Raw genomic sequence first — 27,021 nt, forward strand, 5'->3', positions numbered from 1 at the left:
TGCAGCTTTGACCTCCTGGGTTCAAGTGATCCTCCTGCCTCAGCCTCCCAAGTAGCTAGGACTACAGCCGTGTGCCACCATGCCCGGCTATTTAAAAAAATTTTTTTTTTGTAGAGGTGGGGTTTTGCCATGTTGCTCAGGCTGGTCTCGAACTCCTAGCTCAAAGCCTTGGCCTTACCAGGAGGGAGCCACCGTGCCGCGCCAGCTAAAGTTCTTGATATAGGTTCTGGCACATAGTATATGTTTAATAGATATTTGTAATTCTGATGATTTCAGTTATGTACCATTTACAGGCGTTTGTAACCTTTTTAGCTAACAAGGTGGGCATTTAGGGAACTGATTATGGAAAGCATTGCTCAGAAACCAGGACTGGTTCTGCGACGTCTTAACGAGGTGCGGGTGGCCAGTGTTTTCCCCAACTGTTGAAAATCTGTTTAGAGGTGGGAGGGCAGTCTAGCCTCAGGCGGAATAGGAAACCTTCCTTATGTCTAATTTCAGTGTCAGAGTCTGCTATTTCCTACGCGGAACACCGCCCCAAACTAATGTCTACGTTTAACTCAACTGCGGTAAATTTCCTTCCATGGCACTATTAACCTGGCCCTGCCCACATGTCCGCTCCCGGTTGGTGTGAATGCTCCAGGGTTAGCTCAAACCTCAGCGATTTTCCCAGCCGATTGGCTGTGCAAATAGACAATCCTTTTGCTTTTCTGATTGGTCGCACGTGGCATGGAGGACGTGGGCGTGTCTCGCCGGAACTCGCTGAGCTGTCATTTGAAGATGAACAGGGTATTGCCAGAGCTTCGTGGCGTCGCCTACGGCGCTCCCTCCCTCCTAGGCCTTTACTATCCTTTGCATTGGTCAGATGTGTCGTCACTCACAAAACTTCTAGCTCATTGGTGCAAAAGCTCCAGGAGGCGGTGGGTGATTGGTTGGTTGCTGTTCCTATCTCCACGCCGGTTGTGGTTTAGCTGAACTGAGCCGAAATCCTAAAGGCCGCGGAGTCGGCGGTGATGTAGGTAGCGGTGCCTTGAGTGGCAACAGGTGAATCTCCGGCTCACCTGGGGCGGCAGCACTCAAGACCTGGCTGGATCTCCACTTCGTCTGCGGGCCAGAAACTGGAGGGCGGCGGTGGCTTGCGGAAAGGTATTGGGCTCCGCTGTTCCTTCTTTGCCCTCTCGACGGCCGGAGCAGCGAGGAACCGAAGGAGGCTTCGTAGGTTCCACGCAAGGCCCTCTCTCTGCTCTTCCAGGGGCGCACAAGTTGAGAAGGAGCGGCCTGGCGGCCCAGGTAAAAAAGGCATTCGGCGTTCTTCCCCGGCAGCCGGGCGTGCCTGGCTGCCGCGCACGCTCACCTGGGCCACCGTGCTCGTTCGTGCCGACGTTTCTCCCTAATGCACTTTTGGCGCTTGGGGCCGGGAGAGTGAGCATGCCAAAAAGGCCCTGTAATCGGAGCCATCATACCCCAGAGGGTCTTCAGCGGCGCAGGGGTGTCAGGACCGCGGGGGTCTGGGGCACATGAGTAGCAAGAAGAGGAAAGAGAAGGGAGAGGGGGGTCAAAGGGGTGTGTCTGTGCGGTTGGCAGGGGGAATCTGTGGAACTATCTGCCTCAAGGGGCATCTGAGCGGGAAATACCTTCCCTCCCCCAGCATGTTCCATATTTGTGAACAGGAAAAATTCTGGGCTCGCTTTCTCTCATCCTAGAAAGGAATGTTGTGTACTTGGGCGTAATCCATGATATTAAGCTACTGCTGGCCACTGTTGAATTTCAGCGGTGAGGCCTGTGGAATTTCAGCGGTGAGGCCTGTGGACCTCCCCTCTGTGGTCACCAGAGTTCGAATGAATGGTTGATTGCCTATCGTCTTTGTGTCTTCCCCCTCCCCTGACCAGGAGTAAAGCTTTCTTTGGTTAGCAATTTAAAAGGAAAATAAATCACAGTCTCTGGAACAAGGATATAGGGTTTTTTTTTTTTTTTTTTTTTTTTGTATTATTTTAAAAAATAGAGGCAGGGTCTCGCTGTGTTGCCCAGGCTGGTCTCGTACTCCTGGCCTAAAGCAATCCTCCCGTGTTTTCTGTTATCTTAGTAAGCAAAAAATAAAGTGATCCTATTGCTTTGGCCTCACAAAGTGCTGGAATTGCAGCGGTAAGCCACCCTACCTGGTCTGAAGATCTTTATAGACTTCCAAGAGCTTGGTTAGAGGTGTAGACCCAGCACTGCTTTTAAGTCTTTACTTAGAATGTCAAGCTCACATTTCAAGTAGGCTGATCTCAAAGAGACTGTACATTTCTGTAAAGTTAGTCTAACTTTGCTATTGATGTACTTTATGTAAGCTACCATGATCTCTACTGAAAAATAAAATATTGAACATTTATGCTGTTAGAAGTCAATATAGTGATTACCTTTTATGGAGTAATGACTGGGAGGAGACACAAGGAGAATTGATCTAATAATCATCTTTTTTTTTTTTTTTTTTTTTTTTTTTTTTGAGATGGAGTCTCGTTCTGTTGCCCTGGGCTGGAGTGCAGTGTCCCAATCTCAGCTCACTTCAACCTCCACCTCCCAGGTTCAAGTGATTATTGTGCCTTAGCTGCCTGAGTAGCTGGGATTGCAGCTGTGCACCACCATGCCTGGCTAATTTTTGTGTTTTTAGTAGAGACAGGGTTTTGCCATGTTGGCCAGGCTGGTCTTGAACTCTTGACTTCAGGTGATCCGCCCACCTTGGTCTCCCAAAGTGCTGGGATTACAGGCGTGAGCCACTGCGCCTAGCCTGATAAATCATCTTTTCTTGATTTGTTTACATAGATGTGTTTGGTTCATGAAAATTTATTGAACTTTACAGTTATGTACGTTTATATCTGTATGTAAACTATACTTAAATAAAAAGTTCTAAGAACTGGTTGAGAGAAAGGTGATAGTTACAGCAATAGAACACTGGATACTGGCTGGGCCTGGTAGCTCACGCCTGTAATCCCAGGACTTTGGGAGGCTAAGGTGGGAGAATCACTTCTTGAGCCCAGGGGTTCGAGATTAGCCTGGGAAATATAGTGAGACCTAATTTTCACAAAAAATACAAAAATTAGCTGGGCAAGGTGGCGAATGCCTGTAGTCGCAGCTGCTCTGGAGACTGAGGTGGGAGGATTGCTTGAGATGGGGAGGTTGAGGTTGCAGTGAGTCGTGATTGTGCTGCTGCACTCCAGCCTGGGTGACAGAGTGAGACCCTGTCTTAAAACAAAAGACTCAAATGAAAACTGGATGCTGTGGTGCCTCCTCAACTCTGCCAAGTTCTCTCTCTTGGCAGTGAAGCTTCCCAACGCTGAATTTCTTTGCCTCTGAAATGTCTTAGGTTATTTACTAGGCTGTCTGCTAGCCATAGGGAACTACTACGTTTCCAAGGGATATAGTTGTTTAACCTGCCTTAAAGACTTTGTTTTATATTGCATAAAATAAACAGCTTCTCTGCTTCACAAATTCTCATTTCAGTACAGTTTAGAATGAGGTATAGTTGTATTTGTTGTATTATTGCTTCTGTACTTCTGTTTTTTTAAAAAATTTAATTAATTAATTAATTTATTTTTTGAGACGGTCTTGCTCTGTCACCCAGATTAGAGTGCAGTGGCGTGGTCCTGGCTCAGTGCAACGTCTGCCTCCAGGTTCAAGCAATTCTTATGCCTTAGCCTCCTGAGTAGCTGGTACTACAGGTGTGCGCCACCAGGCCTGGCTAATTTTTGTGTTTTCAGTAGAGATGGGGTTTCACCATGTTGGCCAAGCTGGTCTTGAACCCCTGACCTCAGGTGATCCGCCCGCCTTTTGGCCTCCCAAAGTGCTGGGATTACAGGCGTGAGCTACCACGCCTGGTCCTGTACTTCTGTACTAAATTGACCAAAGGCTGCCACTGTCGTAGCAGTGCTGAGGTTGAGTTGCATATCCCACTTGGATGCTGCAGTGGAAAATATAATTTTCTGGTAAGGTATTGAAAGGTTTAGTTGAGTTTCCCTTTGAAGATAAGACTCACTACTCATTGGCCAAAGTGTACCTAAAATTGTTTAATTTTTCCTGGAAGCCATTTCTAATTGACACTTGTATTTTATGCATGTTGCTTCTATATCTCTGCAAAGAACAATTATTTGACTTGCTTTTCTTGTCATGTTACAGAATTCAATTACAATGGGAAACATTTTTGAAAAGCTCGTTAAGAGTCTACTTGGGAAAAAAGAGATGCGGATTCTTATATTGGGTTTGGATACAGCTGGAAAAACCACCATCTTGTATAAATTGAAGCTGGGGGAGACTGTGCCTACCATCCCTACAGTAGGTAAGTTAATGAAAGACCTGCGGCAATTCCAGTTTACAATTTAGTATGTTATATATATTTTTTCTGTTAGGTTCTGTTTCACCAGAGAAATATGTTTTATTTTTACATGCTGCTTCTGTTATTGAATAATCCTTTTTAAAAATCTTGTCTACTCCAAGAGCATACATTTTTAGAGGCCAAAAACCAGGTTACATTATATATCCTTTTCTTTTTTTTGACTCTGTCACCCAGACTAGAGTGCAGTGGCGCCTCTCTGCTTACTACAGTCTCAACTTCCTGGGCTCAAGTGATCCTTCCACCTCCCTCCTGAGTAGCTGGAACTACAGGCATGCACCAGCATGCCCAGCTAATTTTTGAATTTTTGGTAGAGATGGGGTCTTGCCATGTTGCCTAGGCTGGTCTCGAACTCCTGGGCTCAAGCGATCCTCCTGCCATGGTCTCCCAAAGTTCTGGGATTATAGGCGTGAGCCACCGTGCCTGACCAGGTTCTCTGTCCTTTTCTAGTGGCTTGCACATTCTTAGGTTCACAAAGATGACATGTGAACACAGGTAGACTAAGCAAAATTAACCCTATCTGCTTGGCAAAAAAGAAAAAGATAATGGGCCAAACAGGGAGGGTAGTTCTGCCCCCCATTCCTCCCAGCTAGTGTCCCAGCAGAAGGCTGAGGTGGGAGCTGGGAATCTGCTGGTGCCTCCTCAGTCAGCCTCTGTTCCAGCTGGCCTCAGCAGCAGCATCGCATCTCTCTACACCAAGTACACTCCTGGTGCTTAGAGACGGAGTGTGATTTCTTTTCTTCACTCTGGCTCAAGCCAACTGCTTGAGATGATGTCCAACTAGAGAAATAGACAAGCTGGCTGTATTGCTCTTACTGTGAACCAGCACTGTGTTTTATGGGCTTGTTAAGAGATTTGCAAAATGAGTTTTGACAGAACTGAATCTTTGCCTTGTGAACTGCCTTTAGATCCAAACTTCTGACTGAGGATACACCCCACAGGTTGGCATGTGAACATGACTACTGTTCTGAACACTGAATTAGGCACAGGACTCAAATGATCAACTTTTTTTTTTTTTTTTTTTTTTTTTTGAGATGGAGTCTCGCTCTGTCATCCAGGCTGGAGTACCGTGGCGCGATCTCGGCTCACTACAACCTCCGCCTCCTGGGTTCAAGCAATTCTCATGCCTCAGCCTCCCGAGAAAGCTGGAAATACAGACGTTCGCCACCACGCAAGGCTAATTTTTGTATTTGTAGCAGAGACAGGTTTTCACCATGTTGGCCAGGCTGGTCTGGAACTCCTGACCTCAAGTGATCTGCCCTGCTAAGTGCTGGGATTACAGGCGTGAGCCACCGCATCTGGCCTCCAAATGATCACCTTTCAACTTGGGCAGTAACTGCAGAGATTGCGTCGATTGAGGAGTGGGAAACCGATGAGAATGTTCGAGTTATGAGATGGTTGTGAGTAAGGTAGGAATTTGGTTAAATTTTCCAAATGGGTAAGCCAGTGCTGTCTAGGAGGCACTTTCTGCAGTGATTGAAATGTTCTGTCTGTGCTGTTCGAAGTGGTAGCCAATAGCTATGTGACTGTTGAGTGCTTGAAATGTGGCTAATGCAACTGAGGAACTGAACTTTTTTTTTTTTGAGATGGAATCTCGCTCTGTCACCCAGACTGGAGTGCAGTGGCGCAATCTCGGCTCACTGCAACATCCACCTCCTGAGTTCAAGTCATTCTCCTGCCTCAGCCTCCTGAGAAGCTGGGATTACAGACGTGTGCCACCATGCCCAGCTAATTTTTGTATTATTAGTGGAGACGGGGTTTTACTCTGTTAGCCAGGCTGGTCTCAAACTCCTGACCTCAGGTGATCCGCCCACCTTGGCCCCCCAAACTGTTGGAATTACAGGCATGAGCCACTGTGCCCAGCCAGGAACTGAACTTTTAATTGTATTTAACATTGTTTATTTTTTACTTATTTTTATTTGTTGATTGATTTTTGATTTTCACTTTAAGTTTAAATAGCCACATTGCTGGGCGCAGTGGCTCATGCCTATAATCCCAGCACTTCGGGAGGCTGAGGTGGGAAGATCACTTGAGATCAGGAGTTCGAGACCAGCCTGACCAACATGGTGAAATCCCATATCTACTAAAAGTACAAAAATTAGTCAGGTGTAGTGGCATGCTTCTGTAATCCCAGCTACTCGGGAGGCTAAGGCAGGAGAATCACTTGAGCCCGGGAGGCGGAGGTTGCAGTGAGCTGAGATTGCACCATTGCGCTTCAACCTAGGTTACAGAGCAAGACTCTGTCTCAAAAACTAAATAAATAGGCCAGGCGTGGTGGCTTATGCCTGTAATCTCAGCACTTTGGGAGGCCGAGGCCGGTGGATCACTTGAGGTCAGGAGTTCGAGACCAGCTTGGTCAACATGGTGAAACCCCGTCCCTACAGAAAATACAAAAAAAAAAAAAAAAAAAAAGGTGGGGGTGTGGTGGCAGCTGCCTGTAATCCCAGCTACTTGGGAGGCTGAGGCAGGAGAATCGCTTGAATCTGGGAGATGGAGGTTACAGTGAGCCAAGATCGCGCCATGTACTCCAGCCTGGGCAACAAGAGTGAGACTCTGTCTCAAAAACAAAACAAAACAAAAAAATAAATGAATAAACAAATAGTCACAAATGGCTAGTGATTGTATTGGACAGTGCTGGAGTAGACAGTTGTTCAATGTCATTTATTGAATAATTTTTCCATGCTGATTTGAAATGCCTTCTTTGTCACATACTAAATTCTCACTGGTATGTGTGTCTTTTTCTGGACAACTACCTTTTTCTGGACAACTACAGAGTTACATTTATATTTGAACTCTGTTACTTCAAGTGTTACTAGGGCTTGGCATAGCTTTAAAAATAATTCATTATTCATTTTCAGAGATTTCCTGGTTGTGCTTACTTGTTTATTTCTCCAAGTTAAATTTTAGATAATTTTGCTAAGTTTCCTGCCCCTGCCCCTACCATCGCTATAGGATTGGAATGGCATTGTATTTATTTATTTAGCAAGAATTTAGATTGTTGCAATGTAATGAGTGTCTCTCACTAAAATAAGGCATGACTAGAATTGAGGTTTGGAAGGGGAGCAGGCCCAGCTGACTGTGGGTCTTGACAGTGATGTTTGGGATTTGGGTGTGGGAAGCTGCCAAAGGGACATCTTTCCTTCTTTTTTTTCCTTCCTTCCTTCCCCTTCCTTCCCTTCCCTTCCTTCCCTGTCTTCCCTTTCTTCCCTTCTTTTCTATCCTTCCCTTCCCTTCCCTTCCTTCCCTGTCTTCCCTTTCTTCCCTTCTTTCCTATCCTTCCCTTCCCTTCCCTTCCTTCCCTTTCTTCCCTTCTTTCCTTTCCTTCCCTTCCCTTCCCTTCCTTCCCTTCCTTCCCTTCTTTCCTTTCCTTCCCTTCTCTTCCTTCCCTTCTTTCCCTTCTTTCCTTTCCTTCCCTCTCCTCCCTCCCCTCCCTCCCTCCCTCCCCTCCCTCCCTCCCCCCCTTCCCTCCCTCCCTCCCTTTCTCTCTCTCTTTCTTTTCTTTTTTGGATCTTATTCTGTCATCCAGGCTGAAGTGCAGTGGCGTGATCTCAGCTCACTGCAACATCTGCTTCCCTAGCTCAAGCAATTCTCCTGTCTCAGCCTCCCAAGTAGCTGGGACTACAGGCATATACCACCAATGCCTGGCTAATTTTTGTGTTTTTTCTGTAGAGACAGGGTTTTGCCATGTTGCCCAGGCTGGTCTCGAACTCCTGAGCTCAAAGCAATCTGCCCACCTCAGCCTCCCAGAGTGCTGGGGTTACAGGTGTGAGCCACTGTGCTCGGCCTATTCTTTCTTTTTTCAATTTTTAATTTTATTTTTTTGGGGAGATTATTCTTTCTTTTGTAAGTTTGAAAATATTCCAATCAAACATAAATGTGTAGAGAAATGATGTGACCACACTACGTGTTTTTAAGCGATTGCTTTGATTAGAAGGTGGTGACTGGATGGAGACAGGGAGAGTGGCTGAGGTGCAATTAGTTATATGGTTTCAAGAATTAAGGCTAGAAATGATGGTCTGTTGGATTAGGGTGACTATTAGCTGTTTAAGAGGTTGAATTGATAAGATATGGTAGTAGAGTTCTAGGAGTGAGAGCATCGGATGTTTCCAGGGCTCCTCTTAGGCTATCAGCTTGTGGAATGAAGTCAATGAGGGGATAACTAGCAGAGGAGGAGGTGGGGGGTAGGGACCTTAAATTCCATTTTTGACTGATACCTTGTTTTGGGGCCTTGAAGACATTTGCCAAAGCTGTTAGATTATGAGCCTGAAGCTCAGGAGAGAGGATATAAATCTCAGAGCTAGATTGGAAGATATAAATCTCAGAGTTAGTACAGAGATAGGAATGAAGTCATGGCAGTGAGTGAGATTGCGTAGGGAGGGGTGCAGAAAGAGGAGAATCGATGGGGCCAGTGAGAGCCAGGGGGACTCCATCATTGCAGGATCAGTTAAACGTGGCTGAGCTCACTAAGGAGACTGAGACGGTACGGCCATAGAGATAAAAGGAAAAGGGAAGCTGGGGAAGAGTGTCAAGGAGGGAGTGAGCAGTAGTGTCAGATAGAAGATCAGATTATGGAAGAGCTGAAAAGGCATGTGTTGGATTTGTTGACCTGGTGGTCATTGCTGACCTTAGTGAAAACCAGCTACCCAACATGGTGGAGCAGAGATAAGGTGCTGTTGCGTGAGAGGACCAAAGAAAGCTCAGTGAATATAGCCACACTTCTTTGAGACGTTTGACTTTAAAAGAGCAAATAGACCAGGCATGGTGGCTCACACCCGTAATCCCAGCACTTTGGGAGGCTAAGACGGGCAGATTGCTTGACCTGAGGAATTTGAGGCCAGTCTGAGCAACATAGTGAGACCCGTCTCTACAAAAAAAAATTTATATTTAGCTAGGTATGGTAGTTCATGCTTATAGTTCTAGCTACTTGGGAGGCTGAGGCAGGAGGATCCCTTGAGCACAGGAGTTTGAGGCTGCAGTGAGCTATGATTCTACCTCTGTGCTCCAGCCTGGCCAACACAGCAAGGCTCTGTCTCTTTAAAAAAAAAAAAAAAAAAAAAAAGAGCAAATAGAGGGTGAAGATGTGAAGGAAGGAAGGAAGGAAGAAGTTGAAGGAAGGAAGAAAGAGGGTGCTGATGAAGATGTGGGGGTCAAGGAAAGGTTTGTTCTGTTGCTTTTAAAGATGTAAAAGACTTAAGCATGCCAAGGTGAACAGATTGGAGATATTCAGATATGGGAGAGAGTAGGAATAGTAAAAATTCCAGACAGTCTGGGTGGAGTGGATGTGGATCATAGAGGGAGGGAGTCGGTGAAAGAGAGTTACCCTCTTCTGTTGTTCCAAGAGGGAGGAAGAAAAGCGTGGGTAAAGATGTAGACTGGCTTTTACGCTGTATGGTGGAAATGGAAGTCAGTCCCATCAGTGGCTTCTCTGCTCTGAAGTACACTGTGATAGTCTCTTGCTGAGAGGAAGGGCAGGTGCATGGCTGGAGATTGGAGAGTAGAGAAGGTTTGAGACACCTGTCCTGATGAATGGGAGAGGGGGCCAGCACATTCTCTTTGAAGGCTATAGATATTTGACTAGCAGGCTGCTTTGTAAATTAAAAGTACTATCCACATGTTGAAATTATTTTGAATTGTTCAACCAGCACAAATCATAATTAAACATTTTCCCCCTATTTCATTTAGGTTTCCATATGGAGACGGTAGAATATAAAAATATCACCTTCACAGTCTGAGATGTTGGCAGCCACTTCAAAATGAGACCTCTGTGGCGGCATATTTTCCAGAACACAAAAGGTAAAGATTATTCAGTGTATAGCCTCGATACTGTTTCTGTGAAATGTCTCTAAAGACAGATGCTTGAAGTGATACCTTGTGGTGCTCTGCTCTATTGACACTCTCAGCCACTTCCTCTCTTTGGGTCCCCTTACTGGGGAGCTTTCTTTTGTGAGACAGAGTCTTGCCCTGTTGCCCAGGCTGGAGTGCAATGGTGTGATCTCGGCTCCCTGCAACCTCCGTCTCCTGAGTTCAAGTGATTCTCCTGCCTCAGCCTCCCGAGTAGCTGGGGTTACAGGCATGCGCCATCATGCCTGGCCAATTTTTTTATTTTTAGTAGAGATGGGGTTTCGCCATGTTGGTCAGGCTGGTCTTGAACTTCTGATCTCAGGTGATCCACTTGCCTTGGCCTCCCAAAGTGCTGGGATTACAGGTGTGAGTCACCGCGCCCAGCCCCCCTGTCTACTTTAAATCACTACTAGGTTACTTCTAATGTCTACTAGCATGTAAATGCTATATAGTTAGATTGTATTGTTTTTTATTTGTATTTTTTTTTTTACTGTTGCATTACTATTTTTATTTTTTTATTTATTTACTTATTTATTTATTTTTTGAGATGGAGTTTCACTTTTGTTGCCCGGGCTGGAGTGCAATGGCATGATCTCAGCTCACCGCAACCTCCACCTCCTGGGTTCAAGTGATTCTCCTGCCTTAGCCTCCTGAGTAGCTGGGATTACAGGCATGCACCACCACGCTCGGCTAATTTTGTATTTTTAGTAGAGACAGGGTTTCTCCATGTTGGTCAGGCTGGTCTTGAACTCCCGACCTCAGGTGATCCACCCGCCTCGGCCTCCAAAGTTCTAGGATTACAGGCGTGAGTCACCGTGCCCGGCCTGCATTATTACTTTTTAATATTTTTGGTTCAAGGTGGGTTGAAACTGTGGATACAGAGGGCTGACTATAGTTTTTACACCCTGATTTTCATGTAAAATATTAACCATATGGAATCTACAAATTACTCATTTTAGAATTTATTTGGAGTCTGTTCGTTTTGAAGTTTCTCCTGCGTGTACTTGGTAGTAAAGACTTACACATTCGTCAGTCTTTCCCGACTAAACACCCTAGTCGACTGTCCCTCTATATTTTATATCATTGTTTTAGCTGTCACCTTTGGCAATTAACTCTATTTGCAGTTAGCTTTTCCAGGCTATAGCTTTTAGAATGTTTTTTCTCAAAGTAGTGCATTTATTTTTTTTAACTTTTTTAGCGGAAAATCTAAAACAAATACAAAGACAGAGAAGACAACATAACGAACCCCCACGTACCCGTCACCAAGCCTCAACAGTTATTAGCATTTTGCCCATCTCAGACATGATGCCTTTTATTCATACATCCTTTAGTGTTCGTTTCCAACTGATAAGGCCTTTTATATACATATATATGTAAATCTCCATGCCATTATAACATCTCCAAAATTAATACTAATTCTTTAATATCTAGCACCTAGTCCCTATTCTAATTCCCCCAGTTGTATCAAATGTATCCTGGCTGGGTGTGGTGGTTGACACCTGTAATCCCAGCACTCTGAGAGGCCAAGGCTGGTGGATCACCTGCGGTCAAGAGTTAGAGACCAGCCTGGCCAACCTGGTGAAACCCTATCTCTACTAAAAATATGCAAAAATATTAGCCAAGCATGGTGGTGTGTGCCTGCAATCCCAGCTACTCGGGAGGCTGAGACAGGATATTCTCTTGAACCCAGGAGGTGGCGGTTGCAGTGAGCTAAGATCGCACCATTGCACCCCAGCCTTGGCAACAGGGCAAGACTCCATCTCAAAAAAAAAAAGTATCTTTTCTACATCTGCTTTGTTTGCATCTGGATCAAAGTTCACACAGTGCATTTTGTTGTTTTGCCTCTTTAGTCTTTTATTCTACAGCAGTTGTTCTTTTTCTATGCCTTTTGTTTTCCTTATTTTATTTTATTTTATTTTAGAGACAGGGTCTCGTGCAGTGGCACAATCTCGGCTCACTGCAGCCTCTGCCTCCTGGAGTCAAGTGATCCTCTCACTTCAGCCTCCCAGATAGCTGGGACCACAGGTGCATACCATCACACCTAGCAAATTTTTTTATACTTTTTGTAGAGATGGGTTTTCCACCATGTTGCCCAATCTGGTCTCAAACTCCTGGGCTCAAGCATCTGCCCACCTTGACCCCCCAAAGTGCTGAGACTATAGGTATGAGCCACCTCGCCTGGCCTCCCCTTTTTTTTTTTTTTGGTTGTTAACTGTTTATTCCACATTCTGGATTTGGCTGATTACTTTATTATGGTGCCGTCTAACTTGCTTGGCTGTCTGTGGATTTCCTGTGAACTGGTTGTTTATTCTAGAGACTTGATTAGATTCTGGTTCATTTCAGAGGCAAGAATACTTCATAAGTATTCTTCCTATCCTAATACAGAAGTTTGGTTGTCACACTTAAACATTTTTTAAAAATTTTTATCATGGCAAAATATACATAATATAAAAATTACAAGTTTATTCTTAAGTATACAATTCAGTGGCATTAAGTACATTCACCGTGTTTTATAACCTTCACCACTGTCCATTTCCACAATTTTTTCATCATCCCCAACAGAAACTTTGTATCCATTAAGCCATAACTGCCCATTCCCCTCTCTCCCAACCCTTAGTAACCTTTATTCTACTCTCTCTCTATGAATTTGCCTGTTCAGTGGAATTGTAAAGTAGTCTTTCGAAGTTCAGCCGCCTGGCCTCTTTCACTTAATACAGTGTTTTCAAGGTTCATCTATGCAGTAGTATGTATCAGAACTTAATTCCTTTAATGGCTGAATAATATTCTATTGTACGGATATACCACGTTTTGTTTATCCATTCATCTGTTGATGGACTCTTGAGTTGCTTCTGCCTTTTGGCTATTATGAATAATGTTGCTGTGAACATTCATGTCCAAGTATCTGTTTGAGTCCGTGCTTTGAGTTCTTTGGGTATATGCCTAGAAGTGGAATTGCTGGGTAACTATGTTTTAATTTTTTTTTTTTTTTTTTTTTTTTTTTTTGAGACGGAGTCTCCCTCTATTGCCCAGGCTGGAGTGCAGTGGTGTAATCTCGGCTCACTGCAACCCTGGCCTCCTGGGTTCAAGCAATTCTCCTGCCTTAGCCACCCGAGTAGCTGGGACTACAGGCGTGAGCCACCACGCCCGGCTAGTTTATTTGTATTTTTAGTAGAGACGGGGTTTCACCATATTGGCCAGGCCAGTCTCAAACTCCTGACCTTGTGGTCCACCTACCTCTGCCTCCCAAGGTGCTGGGATTACAAGCATGAGCCACTGCACCCAACCTCATTATTTTTTTATTGTGGTAAAATACACATAACTTAAAATTTAGCATCTTAAGCTTTTTTTTTTTTTTTTTGGGTTTTGTTTTGTTTTGTGGTAGTGATGTTTTTGTGAGATGAGGTCTCTATATGTTACTTAGATTGGTCTCGAACTCATGGGCTCAAGTGATTCTCCTGCCTCAGCCTCCTGTATAACTGGGACTACAGGTGTGCACCACTGCACCCAGCTCTATCTTAAACATTGTTAAGTGTATAGTCAGTCAAAATGTTCTGCAGCCATCACCACTATTCATTTCTGCAACTATTTTCATCTTGTAAAACTGAAACTTTGTACCTGTAAACTATAACTCCTGTTGCTTCCCCCCACCCAGTCCCCCCACTCCCTGGCAGCCACCAGCTTGTCACATTTTTAGTGATGCCAAATGATTTCAGGTGATATCAGCTTAATTCCCCTGAATTAAAATTCTCCATCAACTTTTCACCTAATCATTTTAGCATCCGTTGAAAACTATTGCCTAAACCCATTATTTTATTAGAAGTTATAAAATGGTGATTTTTTTCCCCTCCTAAATCTTGTTATTCCTCTGCATTTATTAGCTAAAATCTTTCTAAACAAAGAATTCCTTCATCAAATATTTGGTTTCCCTGAAATATAGTTTGTACAAGAAAGGCTGGAAAAATGCTTTATTCTTTTCCTTCATAGATTTTCAGAGAAACCACTGGATGCCCCAGCAACTCCCATGGTGACTCTTAGATGTTTGTATCTTCGTGTTTCGATCTGCAGATTATATATATTTTTTGATACTCAGAGCATCCATTTATCTTGGACTGGCACTTGACAACTTGGCAAACCCTTGCAGTTTCTTAACTGCAGTAAAACTAGAGCATGTGGGTTTGAACCACAGCTCTGCGGTGAAACCTTGACAGTTAGGTAATCTCGTCTGTCTCAATTTCCTCATCTTAAAATGGAGATGATACCTACTGCCTGCATCATCGGGCTTAAATTACTTATGTAAAATGCTTATGTAAAAAGCCATTTCATGGCTGGATGACAGTAGGCACTCAAAAGCCCAAATTGTTTGAGGTTTCACTTCATCATTTCTCTGGCAGAATTCTTTTTTCTTACCCTACTGGGAGTTTTCACATTCAAATAACAAGATGAAATAAATGCCTTTATTTCTTCACTCTTTTCTTCATAACAAGCCTAATTTTAGTAAGTTTCGGTGACTATTGCTTTTGATGGTAGGGAGCTGGCTGTATTCTAGGACCTTGGGGTGGGTAATTTGGACTTTTCATGAAATAGCAATTGGGAGCTGTTGGAAGAATGGACTTGCTGTGAGTGGTCTTGGATGCAGCCCTATTTTTTTTCTGCCAGTTTCTAAACATCAGGCTGTCTTTTAGTTTAAATTTTCTTCATCAGTATGTTGAGTATGATAGAACTTAATGCTTTTAGCTCTCTATTAAAAGACATTTAACTGTGTAGGTTTCACTTGTATAGATTGGAATTTGAACAGTTTGTGGTTTCTTTTTTATTTTATTTTTTTTTTATTTTTTTGAGACAGAGTCTCGCTCTGTCGCCAGGCTGGAGTGCAGTGGCACAATCTCGGCTCACTGCAACCTGCACCTCCCAGGTTCAAGCGATTCTCCTGCCTCAGCTGCCCGAGTAGCTAGGACTATAGGCGCATGCCACGCCCAGCTAATTTTTATATTTTTAGTAGAGACGGGGTTTTACCATGTTGGCCAGGATGGTTTGGATCTCTTGACCTGGTGATCCGCCCGCCTCGGCCTCCCAAAGTGCTGGGATTACAGGTGTGCATCACTGAGTTTTTTTTTTTGAAACAGAGTCTAGCTCTGTCACCAAGGCTGGAGTGCAGTGGTGTGATCTCGGCTCACTGCAGCCTCCACCTGGGTCAAATAATTCTCCTGCCTCAGCCTCCCGAGTAGCTGGGATTACAGGTGCCCACCACGATGCCTGGTTAATTTTTTGTATTTTTAGTGGAGATGGGGTTTCACCATGTTTGCCAGGCTAGTCTTGAACTCCTGACCTCAAGTGATCCACCCGCCTTGGCCTTCCAAAGTGCTGGGATTACAGGTGTGAGCCACTGCGCCCGGCTGTGATTTCTTAATTGATATTTTTATAGAATGCATAAGATGGTCCATTAGTTATTATGGAGAAATATTTTTCTCCTTGATTGTAGGTTCAGTTATTTTAATTTGTTGAATTGCAGTGTATCTATCTGGTTCAAAATTCAAAAGTAAGAAAACGTGTATACTCGTCCTTTGGTATCTGTGGGAGATTAGTTCCAGGACCTCCCATGGATACTAAAATCCTTGGATACTCAAGGCCTTGATATAAAATGGTGTAGTATTGGCATATAACCTATACACATCCTCCTTTATACTCTAAATCAGTGGTCCCCAACCTTTTTGGCACCAGGGACTGGTTTCGTGAAATATAATTTTTCCACAGACCGGGGGGCTGGAGGGGGGGATTGGGGATAGTTTTGGGATGATTTAGCACATTGCATTTATTGTGTACTTTATTTCTATTACTATTACATTGTAATATATAATGAAATAATTATACAAACTCACCATCATGTAGAATCAGTGGGAGCCCTGAGCTTGTTTTCCTGCAACTAGATGGTCCCATCTGGGGGTGATGGGAGACAGTGACAGATCATCAGGCATTAGATTCTCATAAGGAACGGGCATCCTAGATCCCTCGCTTGCGCAGTCCACAATAGGGTTCACGCTCCTATGAGAATCGAATGCTGCAGCTGATCTGACAGGAGGTGGAGCTCAAGTGGTCATGCTAGAGATGGGGATGGGGTGCGGCTGAAAATACCAATGAGGCTTCTCTCACTCACCTGCTGCTCACCTCCTGCTGTGCAGCCCCATTCCTAACAGGCCCAGTTCTTAACAGTGCTGGTCTGTGGCCCAGGGGTTGGGACCCCTGCTTTAAATCACCTCTAGATTACTTATAATGCTAAATACAACATAAATCCTGCATAAATAGTTGTGAAACTCTATTGTTCGGGGAATAATGATAAGAAAAAAGTCTGTACATGTTCAGCACATATGCAGTTTTTTTCTTTTCTTAATAATTTCTATCTGTGGTTGGTTGAATCCATGGATATGGAACCCATGGATGTGGAGGGCGGACTGTATAGTGAAAAGTCACTGTCTCATTCCTGTCCCTTAACCATTCAGTTCCCCTCCCATAGACAACATTTTTTTTTTTTTTTTTTTTTTTTTTTTTTTGAGACAGAGTTTTGCTCTTGTTGCCCATACTGGAGTGCAGTGGCTCGATCTCGGCTCACTGCGATGCCCACCTCCTGGGTTCAAGCAATTCTCCTGCCTCAGCCTCCCAAGTAGCTGGGACTACAGGTGTGCGCCACCATGCCCAGCTCATTTTTGTATTTTTAGTAGAGATGGGATTTCACCATGTTGGCCAGGCTGGTCTCAAACTCCTGACTCAGGTGATCTGCCCGCTTCAGCCTCCCAGAGTGCTGAGATTATAGGCACGAGCCACTGTGCCTGGCTGACAAACATTTTTATTTCTTGTATATCTGTCCAGACATATTTTATGTATATACCAGCTCTCTATACATATATTCCCATTTTAAAAAACACATTAATAGTAACATGTGTAAATATACTTTTTTTTTTTTTTTTTTTTGAGATGGAGTTTCGCTCGTGTTGCCCAGGCTGCAGTACAATGGTGCGATCTCGGCTCACCGCAACCTCTGCCTCCTGGTTTCAAGCAATTATCCTGCCTCAGCCTCCCGAGTAGCTGGGATTACAGGCATGCACCACCATGCCTGGCTAATTTTGTATTTTTAGTAGAGACGGGGTTTCTCCATGTTGGTCAGGCTCGTCTTGAACTCCTGACCTCAGGTAATCCGCCCACCTCAGCCTCCCAAAGTGCTGGGATTACAGGCGTGAGCCACTGTGCCCAGCCGTAAATATGCTTTTTGTAGGTTCTCCTAGTTCAGATGTAGGATCAGTCTGATGTTAGGTTCTTAGGTAAGGACCTATATAAAGACAGTATAAAATGGTACCTAATATTACAAAGCTTTATTAGGAATGGCAAAGGGATAATATGGCAGCTTCCTCCCTGTCAGTTCTGCATTGGTGACTAAGGATCTCAAATTTCTGGATAATCTGGCTTCCTTAGTTATGATGAGAGACCAGAACTGCTGATAGCATATGAAATCTTCAGGGGAGTTTTGAATGTTTTTCATTTTTTAATCTGATATGATGTAGCAGACATGACATTGACTCACGCGTAAGCCCCAAACATGCCGAAGCCGCAGGAACTCTCTATCAGCCATAGCAGGCTGCTCTGGAGCCGCGGGTTCAGGCAGCTGTTGAGTGGGCCTGGGAGGCACGGAGGGAAAGGGAAGAGGGCCAGCACTGGTTTAGTCGCCTGGACATAGTCATGAAATCTCATTGTCAGAGGAAACCAAGAAGTCATCTTATCCTGCTGCTGTTTTCCTTCCAGGGTCTCTTCTGCAGGGTCCCCATGACTTGTGACTGAAGCTGTGCACAAACAAACGTCTCCAGTGACAGCAATGCCTTCTGAGGCAGCCCATTGCATCTTCATCTGCTGACACTCTGTTAGGCTGACTTCTGTAGTTTTCACCACTGATCTTCAGTCCACCTCACAGAGCTCTATAAAATGCTTGGATCCTCTTTACATCATAGACTTTCAGCTACTTGAAGATAGCCATCAGCCCCTCATGAATCTTTTCTCCAGGTAAAATCTCCAGTTACAGCAGCTGGTCTTCATATGGCCGAGTGTCGAATGCCTTTGCTCTCCTGGTCGTTTTTTGAATTTCTTCAGTTTGCCCATGTCTCAGAGTGTGGAGTCCAGCACTGCCTGTGTAATGTTCCCAGGATGTTCTGCCTGATATAGAGTAAGCCTGGTGTCACCCATGTCCTAGGAACTGAGATCCCGTCACTACTGGTGATGCAGTCTAGGATCAAACTATTCTTTTGGCAGCCACTTCACATTTTTGTGTTAAGGGCTTACTGTTAGCCAAACACAATTTTTTTGTTTTTTGTTTTTTTGTTTTTTCCGAGACAGGGTCTCACTCTGTCACCTAAGCTGGAGAGTAGTGGCACGATCTTGGCTCACTGCAACCGCTGCCTCCTGGATTCAAGCAATTCTTTCACCTCAGCCTCCTGAGTAGCTGGGACCACAGGTGTGCGCCACCACACCCGGCTAATTTTTGTATTTTTAGTAGAGATGGGGTTTTGCCACGTTGGCCAGGCTGGTTTCGAACCCCTGACCTCAAGTGATCTGCCCACCTTGGCCTCCTGAAGTGCTGGGATTACAGGCATGAGCCACCACACCTGGCTGACAGATTGTTGTTACCATTAATGTCACATGAACTACCGCCAAGGGCATCTCCCCTTCCTGTTCTTGGAGGATGTGTTGGATGCTTCCTGTGCCCCTCCCTGGAGATGCTTTTGGCCCCACAGCTTCCTCCAGCCAATGTAGCAGTGACTGGGTCTGTGCAGGCTTTGGTCACCCTCACTCAGGTGTGATGGGGTGATGCCTTTCTTTGGCCTGCCCCAGGTATCTTTTACTTCCTGGGATGTATCCGATGCTATAGTATGGGATGCTGCAGAGACTTCCAGCACCAACCCCCTGGAGTTGGGCTTTATTTCACAGGTTGAGGGCACCATCCTCCACAAGAATCCCCAACTTCAGCCACCAGCTGGCAGTAGGTTTGGGGGTCCTCAGACCACCCTCACTTCTGGCCAGATGGCTACGAATTTGGCGATTTCCACTACCCCCTCAGGTTTGATCATTTGTTAGAATGATTCACAGAATTCAGGGATGTACCATTACACCCCATCCCTGATGTACAACTGTACAATTACAGTTTTATTAATTGATCAATAAAGCAAAAGGATGCAAATGAATCAGTCAAAGGGAAAGACACATAGATCTGGGAGGGCAGCAAACACAAAGCCTTCAGTGTTCTTCCTCGTGGAGTCAGGGGCCGTTACCTTTCCAGCACATCGACGCGTGACAATGTATAGAGTATTGCCAATCAGGGACATTCTCCTGAGCTTCAGTATTCGTCATTCTTATTGGGGCTGCATTGCATAGGCACAATTGATTGAATCATTGGCCATGTGACTCAAACTTTAGCACCCTCATTTTTCCAGAGGTGATCTTGTTAGCATAAACTATCTAGGGGCCCACCCTGAGTCATCTTGTTAGCATCAACTTACAGATGTGCGCCCGCCATGATAACAAAGACACTCCTATCACTCTGCAAAGTCCAAGGGTTTAGAGGCTACCTTCTAGAACAGCCAAATTCATTGCTATACAGATGCCCTAGGAATCTGTTGGTGTTCATACCAATGTGACCCAGAAGTGTGGGTGGCCTAACACCTGTGGAGTTGTTCTTGACTAACAGGGAATGGGTACTGAAGGATACTTGTTTCCTCTTTTGTCTCCTGGGTGGACAGTTCTGATGGGCATTTGATATGGCTTCTTAGAATGTCCAGCAATAGCGAGCAGTGGTCCCACAGTGGGGGCCCAGCTTGATAACTTCTATTGTCTGTCTCTTCTGCCCTGTTTTACTCCCTCAGGCCCTCATTCCTGCTCCCTGGGATCACTTCCCAAAGAAAGTACCTGCACTTAAGCTTTTGTCTCAAGTTTTGCTGTAGAGAGCTAGACCCAGAATGCTGTTTATTATAATGAACTTTACATGTTTTAAAAAAACAATGTTTTGGCCAGGCGCAGTGCTCATGCCTATAATCCTAGCACTTTGGGAAGCTGAGGCAGGCGGATCACCTGAGGTCAGGAGTTCAAGACCAGCCTGACAAATATGGTGAAACCCTGTCTCTACTAAAAATACAAAAATGAGCTGGGTGTGATGGTGTGCCTATATCCCAGCTAATCAGGAGGCTGAGACAGGAGAATTGCTTGAACCCGGGAGGTGGAGGTTGCAGTGAGCCGAGATCATGCCACTGCATTCCAGCCTGGGCTGCAGTGAGACTCCATCTCAAAATCAATCAATCAATCAATCAATCAATCAATCAATTAAAAAATAAAAAAGCATGTTTTTTCCCTGATGTGGAAATTAAGTGATTATAAAATGAGACTAACTTTTTCAGTATATATTCTTGTTGTTAATATGGTACAGAGCTGTGATGCTTCTGCAAAAGGTGAGTTGAGTGTACAGCAGGCCTCCTAACTCTAGAGATGATGTATCCTTCCATACTGATTGCCTTTGTGAAGTCACACACAGAAGCAGGGAGAAGCCGTGTGTTTTCCAGGCTCAGATCACTAACATGCTCGTGATTTCTTTCTAGGTCTGATTTTTGTGGTTGACAGTAATGACAGAGAGCGGATTGATGAGGCCCGGGAAGTACTAACTTACTTATTAGAGGATGATGAGCTCAGAAATGCAGTTTTATTGGTATTTGCCAATAAACAGGTATATTGTTACTGACTTTCTGAATGCTGGAACTGAAATTTACTGCCAAATGTCTCACTTATGAATGTAGACATTTAAATGAGATGTCTGCCTCCCTCTCTCCAGTCCCAACCATAACATCTCCCACCATCTCCTTGCTAGAATATCTTTTTCTTACTGAGACAGTCTTACTCTGTTGCCCAGGCTGGAGAAGTGGTGTGATCTCAGCTCACTGTGACCTCCACCTCCCAGGTTCAAGTGATTCTCCTGCCTCAGCCTCCCAAGTAACGGGGATTACAGGCATGTGCTGCCATGCCCTCCTAATTTTTGTATTTTTAATAGAGACTGGGTTTCGCCATATTGGCTAGGCTGGTCGTGAATTCCTGACTTCAAGTGATCCGCCCACCTTGACCTCCCAAAATGCTGGGATTACAGGTGTGAGCCATCGAGCATCTACTAAGTTCCAGACCTTGTTTTAGGCTTAAACCAAGACAGACAAAATCCTCGTGTTCATGGAGTTTACGTTGCTAGTGGGAAGAGAGTCAACCAATAAATAAAATGTAATGTGCCAGGTGTGGTGGCTCATGCCTGTACTCCCAACATTTTGGGAGGCTGTGGCAGGGGGATCACTTGAGCCCAGGAGTTCAAGACCAGCCTGGGCAACATAGTGAAACCCCATCTCTACAAAAAAGTACAAAAATTAGCTGGATGTGGTGGCATGCACCTGTGGTCCCAGCTATTCAGGAGGCTGAGGTGGGAGGATCCCTTAAGCCTAGAAGTTTGGGGCTGCAGTGAGATGAGATTATTCCATTGCACTCCATCCTGGGCTACACAGTAAAATAAATAATAATACATGTCAGATGGTAAGTGTTGTGGAAGAAGGAAAAGCATAGTAAGGGGGCAGGGTAGGTGTGGGAAAGACTGGGAATGCCTCTCTGATAAGATGACATCGGAGCAGAGACCAGAAGGCCGGGAGGAAGGGAGCCACACGGTTCTAGGAACAGCATGGCAGCCAGCACAGCTGGAACAGAATGAGCGGGGGAGAGAGGAGATGAGATTGGATCATATAGGGCCTGTTTTGGAGGAGGAAAAGGGCTTGTACATAAATGTAAAACAGTAAAAGAAACATGGGAGGAAGACCAAGCGTAGAACTATCCAACCTCAGGACTCTGAGCTAAACTAAGCATGAAAAAGAAGGTAGAAAGAACCACGTGGAATTGTACCAGCCTGAGATGACCACTGTCACATTCTGACATCCTTCCTTCACTTTCTCTTCCATGAGTGCATTCATTATGTAATTGAGATCATACTGTTTTGACAATGTTGCATCTGCTTTATCACTTTAGATTTATCAAAAGCATTGTCTCTTGTTATCCAACTCTTTGTAGACATGATTTTAAATGGTCAATGGATCATCATTTGTACAACCGTTACTCCACTGTTCAGGTTCAATGTCAGTCCAGAGTTTGCACTAGTGAATATATGACTGTTAAAGAAAGAAAATGAATCTGGAGTGTGTGTGTATGTGTGTGTGATTTTTTTGTTTTGTTGTGTTTTGAGACAGGGTCTTTGTCGCCCAGGCTGGAGTGGAGTGGTGTGATCACAGTTTACTGCAGCCTCGAACTCCTGGGCTCAAGTGATCCTTCCTCAGCCTCCCAAGTAGCTGGGACTGCAGGCACATGCCACCATGCCCAGCTAATTTTTTAATTTTTCTTTTTTTGTTTTGTTTTGTTTTTTGACTCACGCCTGTAATCCCAGCACTTTGGGAGTCCGAGGCGAGCGGATCGGGAGGTCAGGAGATCAAGACCATCCTGGCTAACATGGTGAAACCTCGTCTGTACTAAAAATACAAAAAGTTAGCTGGGCGTGTGGCGGGTGCCTGTAGTCCCAGCTACTCGGGAGGCTGAGGCAGGAGAATGGCGTGAACACGGGAGGCGGAGCTTGCAGTGAGCCGAGTTCACCCCACTGCACTCCAGCCTGGGCAGCAGAGTGAGACTCCATCTCAAAAAAAAAAAAAAAAATTTTTTTTTTGTAGAACTGAGATCTTGCTATGTTGCCCAGGCTGGTCTCAAACACCTGTGCTCAAGCTGTCCTCCCACCTCAGCCCTGCAAAGTGCTAGGATTTCAGGTGTAAGCTACTGTACTTGGTGCCTTTGTTGTTTTCAATGATAAAAACAGAATGTTCTCATGGTATAAATACGCATACACTTCAGAATATTCAAGTGAAATAGTCTAGTGCTACTCTTCATTGTTAAATTTATTCTTTCTCTTTCCAGAAATCCAACTTTCTCTGCCTGTGTAAGCAATTGTATGATTGTGTTCTTTCACTTAGCATATCTTGGAAGTCCTTCCATATCAGTACATCTACAGCTACTTTGTTCATTTGTTTGTTTGTTTGTTTATTGAGATGGAGTTTCACCCTTGTTGTCCAGTCTGGAGTGCAATGGCGCTATCTTGGCTCATAGTAACTTAACGCCTCCTGGGCTCAAGCAATTCTCCTGCCTCAGCCTCCCAAGTAGTTGGGATTACAGGCATGCGCCACCACTCCTGGCTAATTTTGTATTTTTAGTAGAGACAGGGTTTCTCCATGTTGGTCAGGCTGGTGTGAAACTCCCAACCTCAGGTGATCCACCCGCCTTGGCCTCCCAAAGTGCTGGGATTACAGGTGTCAGCCACCGTGCCCGGCCTTACTTTGTTCTTTAATGCTGATTTATTCAAATTTAGTTTGAGCTTATTCTGTGCCACGCACATTTTGAGGCACTTGGGATACATCAGAGGACAAGATAGATCAAGATTCCTGCCCTCGTAAAGCTTGCATTCTAGTTAGGGGAGACAGATAGACAGTTAATAATAAATATACTTAAGTAAGTAAATGTCATGATACAGTAACGTATGGTGAGTGCCATATTGAAAAGATGGAACCGACCACTTCGGTGAGGTCTCCAGTCCAGGAGGCTTTGTGGACCGTAAGGACTCTGACTCGTATCCTGAGAGAGGGGGAGCTGTTGCAGTTTTGATAGAGGAATGATTCAATCTGATTCACTGGTGGCTTGGTTGAGAACAGGCTTCACGGGATCCAGAGCAGAGAAGAGGGAGGCCAGTTAGGAAGTTATTTCAGTCATCCAGGTGAGAAGTGATGTGGCGTCAGGTTGGGGTGACAGCTGTGAAGTTAGTAAGTGGTCAGATTCTGGATAAATTTTGATGGCAGAGCCATTAGGAGTTCCTGACAGATTGGCTGTGACATTGAGAGAAAAAAAGTTAGGATAATTTCAAGCTTTTTGACCTGAGCAACTGGAAGGTTGGGGTTGCCATCGACAGAGAAGACTGTGGGTTTGGGCACATTTAGCAGGGAAGAGCATATTTCGCTATACGGATACAACAGTATACATTGACTTTTGAATGTTCTTTTTCAAGGATCTCTCTAATACTATGAACGCGGCAGAGATAACAGACAAGCTCGGCCTCCATTCCCTCCGCTACGGAAACTGGCACATTCAGGCTACTTGTGCCACTACCGGACATGGGCTTTACGAAGGCCTGGACTGGCTCGCCAACCAGCTCCAGAACCAGAATTGACCAGAAGGATCTATTCTTTGTGCCTTGTGGCCACATCGGCTGGTCTCTGCTGCGTGCACGTGTACCTGTGTGCTGGGAGTGGAGGCAGCTTTCTCACAGTGCCTTATCCATGCCATAAGAAAAGCAGGTTACATTTTAAGAAACCCCGTGTTAAGTTTTAAACACCACCTTCCATTTCAGTAGCTTTGATGATCATTTTTGCAGTTGATGGAGAAGTCCAGAGGGCTTGCTGGTGCTCGAAGGCCAGAGCGGGCTTCATGGTGGAAAGGAGGAGGAGAGTTGGAGTGGGAACTGAGTTTAGCTGTTGCAATCCTGGTCTGGCATCTGGAGTCCTGTTAGTCTTTGGTGTCCTTTCGTAAAAAGGAAGGAATTGTCATTCTTTTTTTTTTTTTTTTTAACCATATTTTTACTGTACCTTTTCATGTTTATTTTTTATTAAAAATTTTCTTTTTTTTTTGAAACAGCCTCCCACTCTGTCGCCCAAGCTGGAGTGCAGTGGTACGATCTCAGCTCACTGCAACCTCCGCCTCTCGGGCTCAAGCAATCCTCCCACCTCAGCCTCCTACAGGTGTGCACACCACACCTGGGTAATTTTTGTACTTTTTGTGGAGATGGGGTCTCGCCATGTTGCCTGGGCTGGTCTCTAACTCCTGAGCTCAAGGGATCCACCCACCTCAGCCTTCCAAAGTGCTGGGATTACAGGCATGAGCCACTACACTCCCCAGAAATCGTCATTCTTTACCATCACTGCTGGGGCTAGCAGCTCACTCTTCAGTGCTTTAAAGCAAATGATCCTCAGGAAAGAAAAGGTACTTGCTTATTGCAGGTGTGAAGAGGTTCAGATTGGTGGAACTTTTCCCTGACGCTGTATTTTAGCCCAGAGTTCCTGATGTAAGATGCTTTATTTAAAGATATCAGTGAGCTTTTTCACTGGCATGTCAAGACTTCATAACACTAGGAAGGTATCCAGCCTTTTCCATATGCTAGTTCCTTCCCTTATTTGCCAGATGGGGACCCCGTGGGGAAGTGACCCAGTGTGAGGCCGCAGCTCTTTCCCAGAGCCCCGCAGGCCAGCGGAGGGTCGTGTCTGCCCTCTGGCCATCACCGTCTGGGGTCTCGGTCCTCTGTGACTGCAGCTCCCACATCCCTGCTCTGAGATAAATGTTCTTCCCGTGAAGCAGACGGTTCACTTTTGGGGTGGCGCTGTCCCCAGGTTTGGCTGTCTCAGTCCAGATGATGGTTTTGGTTAGTTTCCATTCCCAGAACCACACGCCTATGAGTTCTGAGAGTTTGTGACCGACTCAAGGGGCTAATTTGGGAGATGTGAGATTCCCAGCTACCCCTGGTATTGCCCCCGAGTTCGTGGCAAATTTCACTATGGGAAATAGCTCTTGTCAAGACCACGCTCCACCACATTGCCTCCCTCTTTTGGATGGCCATGGCATCTCATGGACCACCTGGAAATGTGTTTTATGTTGTTCTTCAAATATTAATAAAAATGTCCTGGAGAGGAGGTTCACTGAGTGGTCTAGAGCTCGTTTATCCAGACAACTGTTGGCCACATTAGTACCTAAGCACTTCTACTACTTAACCTTTTTTTTTTTTTTTTTGAGATGGAGTCTTCCTGTATTGCCCTGGCTAGAGTACAGTGGCGTGATCTCGGCTCACAGCAACCTCTGCCTCCTGGTTCAAGCGATTCTCCTCCCTCAGCCTCCTGAGTAGCTGGGACTACAGGCATCTGCCACCATGCCCGGCTAATTTTTATACTTTTAGTGGAGACAAGGTTTCATCATGTTGGCCAGGCTGGTCTTGAACTCCTGACCTTGTGATCCGCCCTCCTCGGCCTCCCAAAGTGTTGGGATTACAGGCGCGAACCACCGCACCTGGCCTCCGAGAAATATTTAGATTGTACACCTCAAATGGGCAGGGACTGTGTCTTTCACTTTTGTATTTATGCTACAGTGTACCTAGTACAGTGCCAGCCCTCGTTAAATACTTATTGATTGCTCAGACAATAAAGACCTTGCTTTGGAAGGAGGAGAGGATAGCCATGTGCTTCTGAATGTCTTAAGCTTTTTGAAATCTCTTTCCCCATCCAGTTTAGCAGAGTTTCTATTGAAACTCCTAGGCTGTGTTTATGGAGGAAAAACTCAGAGGTGCTGTCCTGGCCTTAGGCCCTGGTAGTACGCCTTGCTGGGACTTTTCACAGCACATCCACTACAGCCTTTCCCACACTGTGACGCTGGAGCCGGTGAGTCAGAGTAAGTGTAAGTGGGGAGCAGTTTTCAGTACAGTAGTTTTGAGGAAAGACTTGGGTCCCTGAAAGCCATGTTTGCATCCCTGCCATGTCCCTCACTGGCTGCTAGCCTCAGGCCACTGACTCTTAGCCTCTGTATCGCGGAGCCTCAGTTTGCCTAACTGTTAAATGGGGATACTGATTTCTGCCTCATAGGGTTATGAGGATTAAATGTCTCCTACCTTTGAATGTCTTGCTCTGGTGTTTCCCTGGAGATAT

The 27,021-nt window shown here is 45.0% G+C and overlaps 1 protein-coding gene and 1 pseudogene across 2 annotated transcripts in view; one reads left to right on the forward strand and one right to left on the reverse strand.

The window, feature by feature from the left end:
• NSF (N-ethylmaleimide sensitive factor, vesicle fusing ATPase) overlaps positions 1–27,021 on the reverse strand; it is a 342,977-nt gene that overhangs the window by 172,796 nt on the left and 143,160 nt on the right. The window lies entirely within an intron of this gene.
• Positions 947–26,027, forward strand: LOC126938958 (ADP-ribosylation factor 2-like; annotated as a pseudogene). The gene is made up of 5 exons (XR_007720234.1): positions 947–1,287; positions 4,150–4,309; positions 10,046–10,156; positions 20,827–20,951; positions 24,345–26,027. The product of XR_007720234.1 is annotated as an ADP-ribosylation factor 2-like (transcript).

Source organism: Macaca thibetana, chromosome 16, assembly GCF_024542745.1.
Source record: "Macaca thibetana thibetana isolate TM-01 chromosome 16, ASM2454274v1, whole genome shotgun sequence".
In the NCBI taxonomy this organism is placed as follows: Eukaryota; Metazoa; Chordata; class Mammalia; order Primates; family Cercopithecidae; genus Macaca; species Macaca thibetana.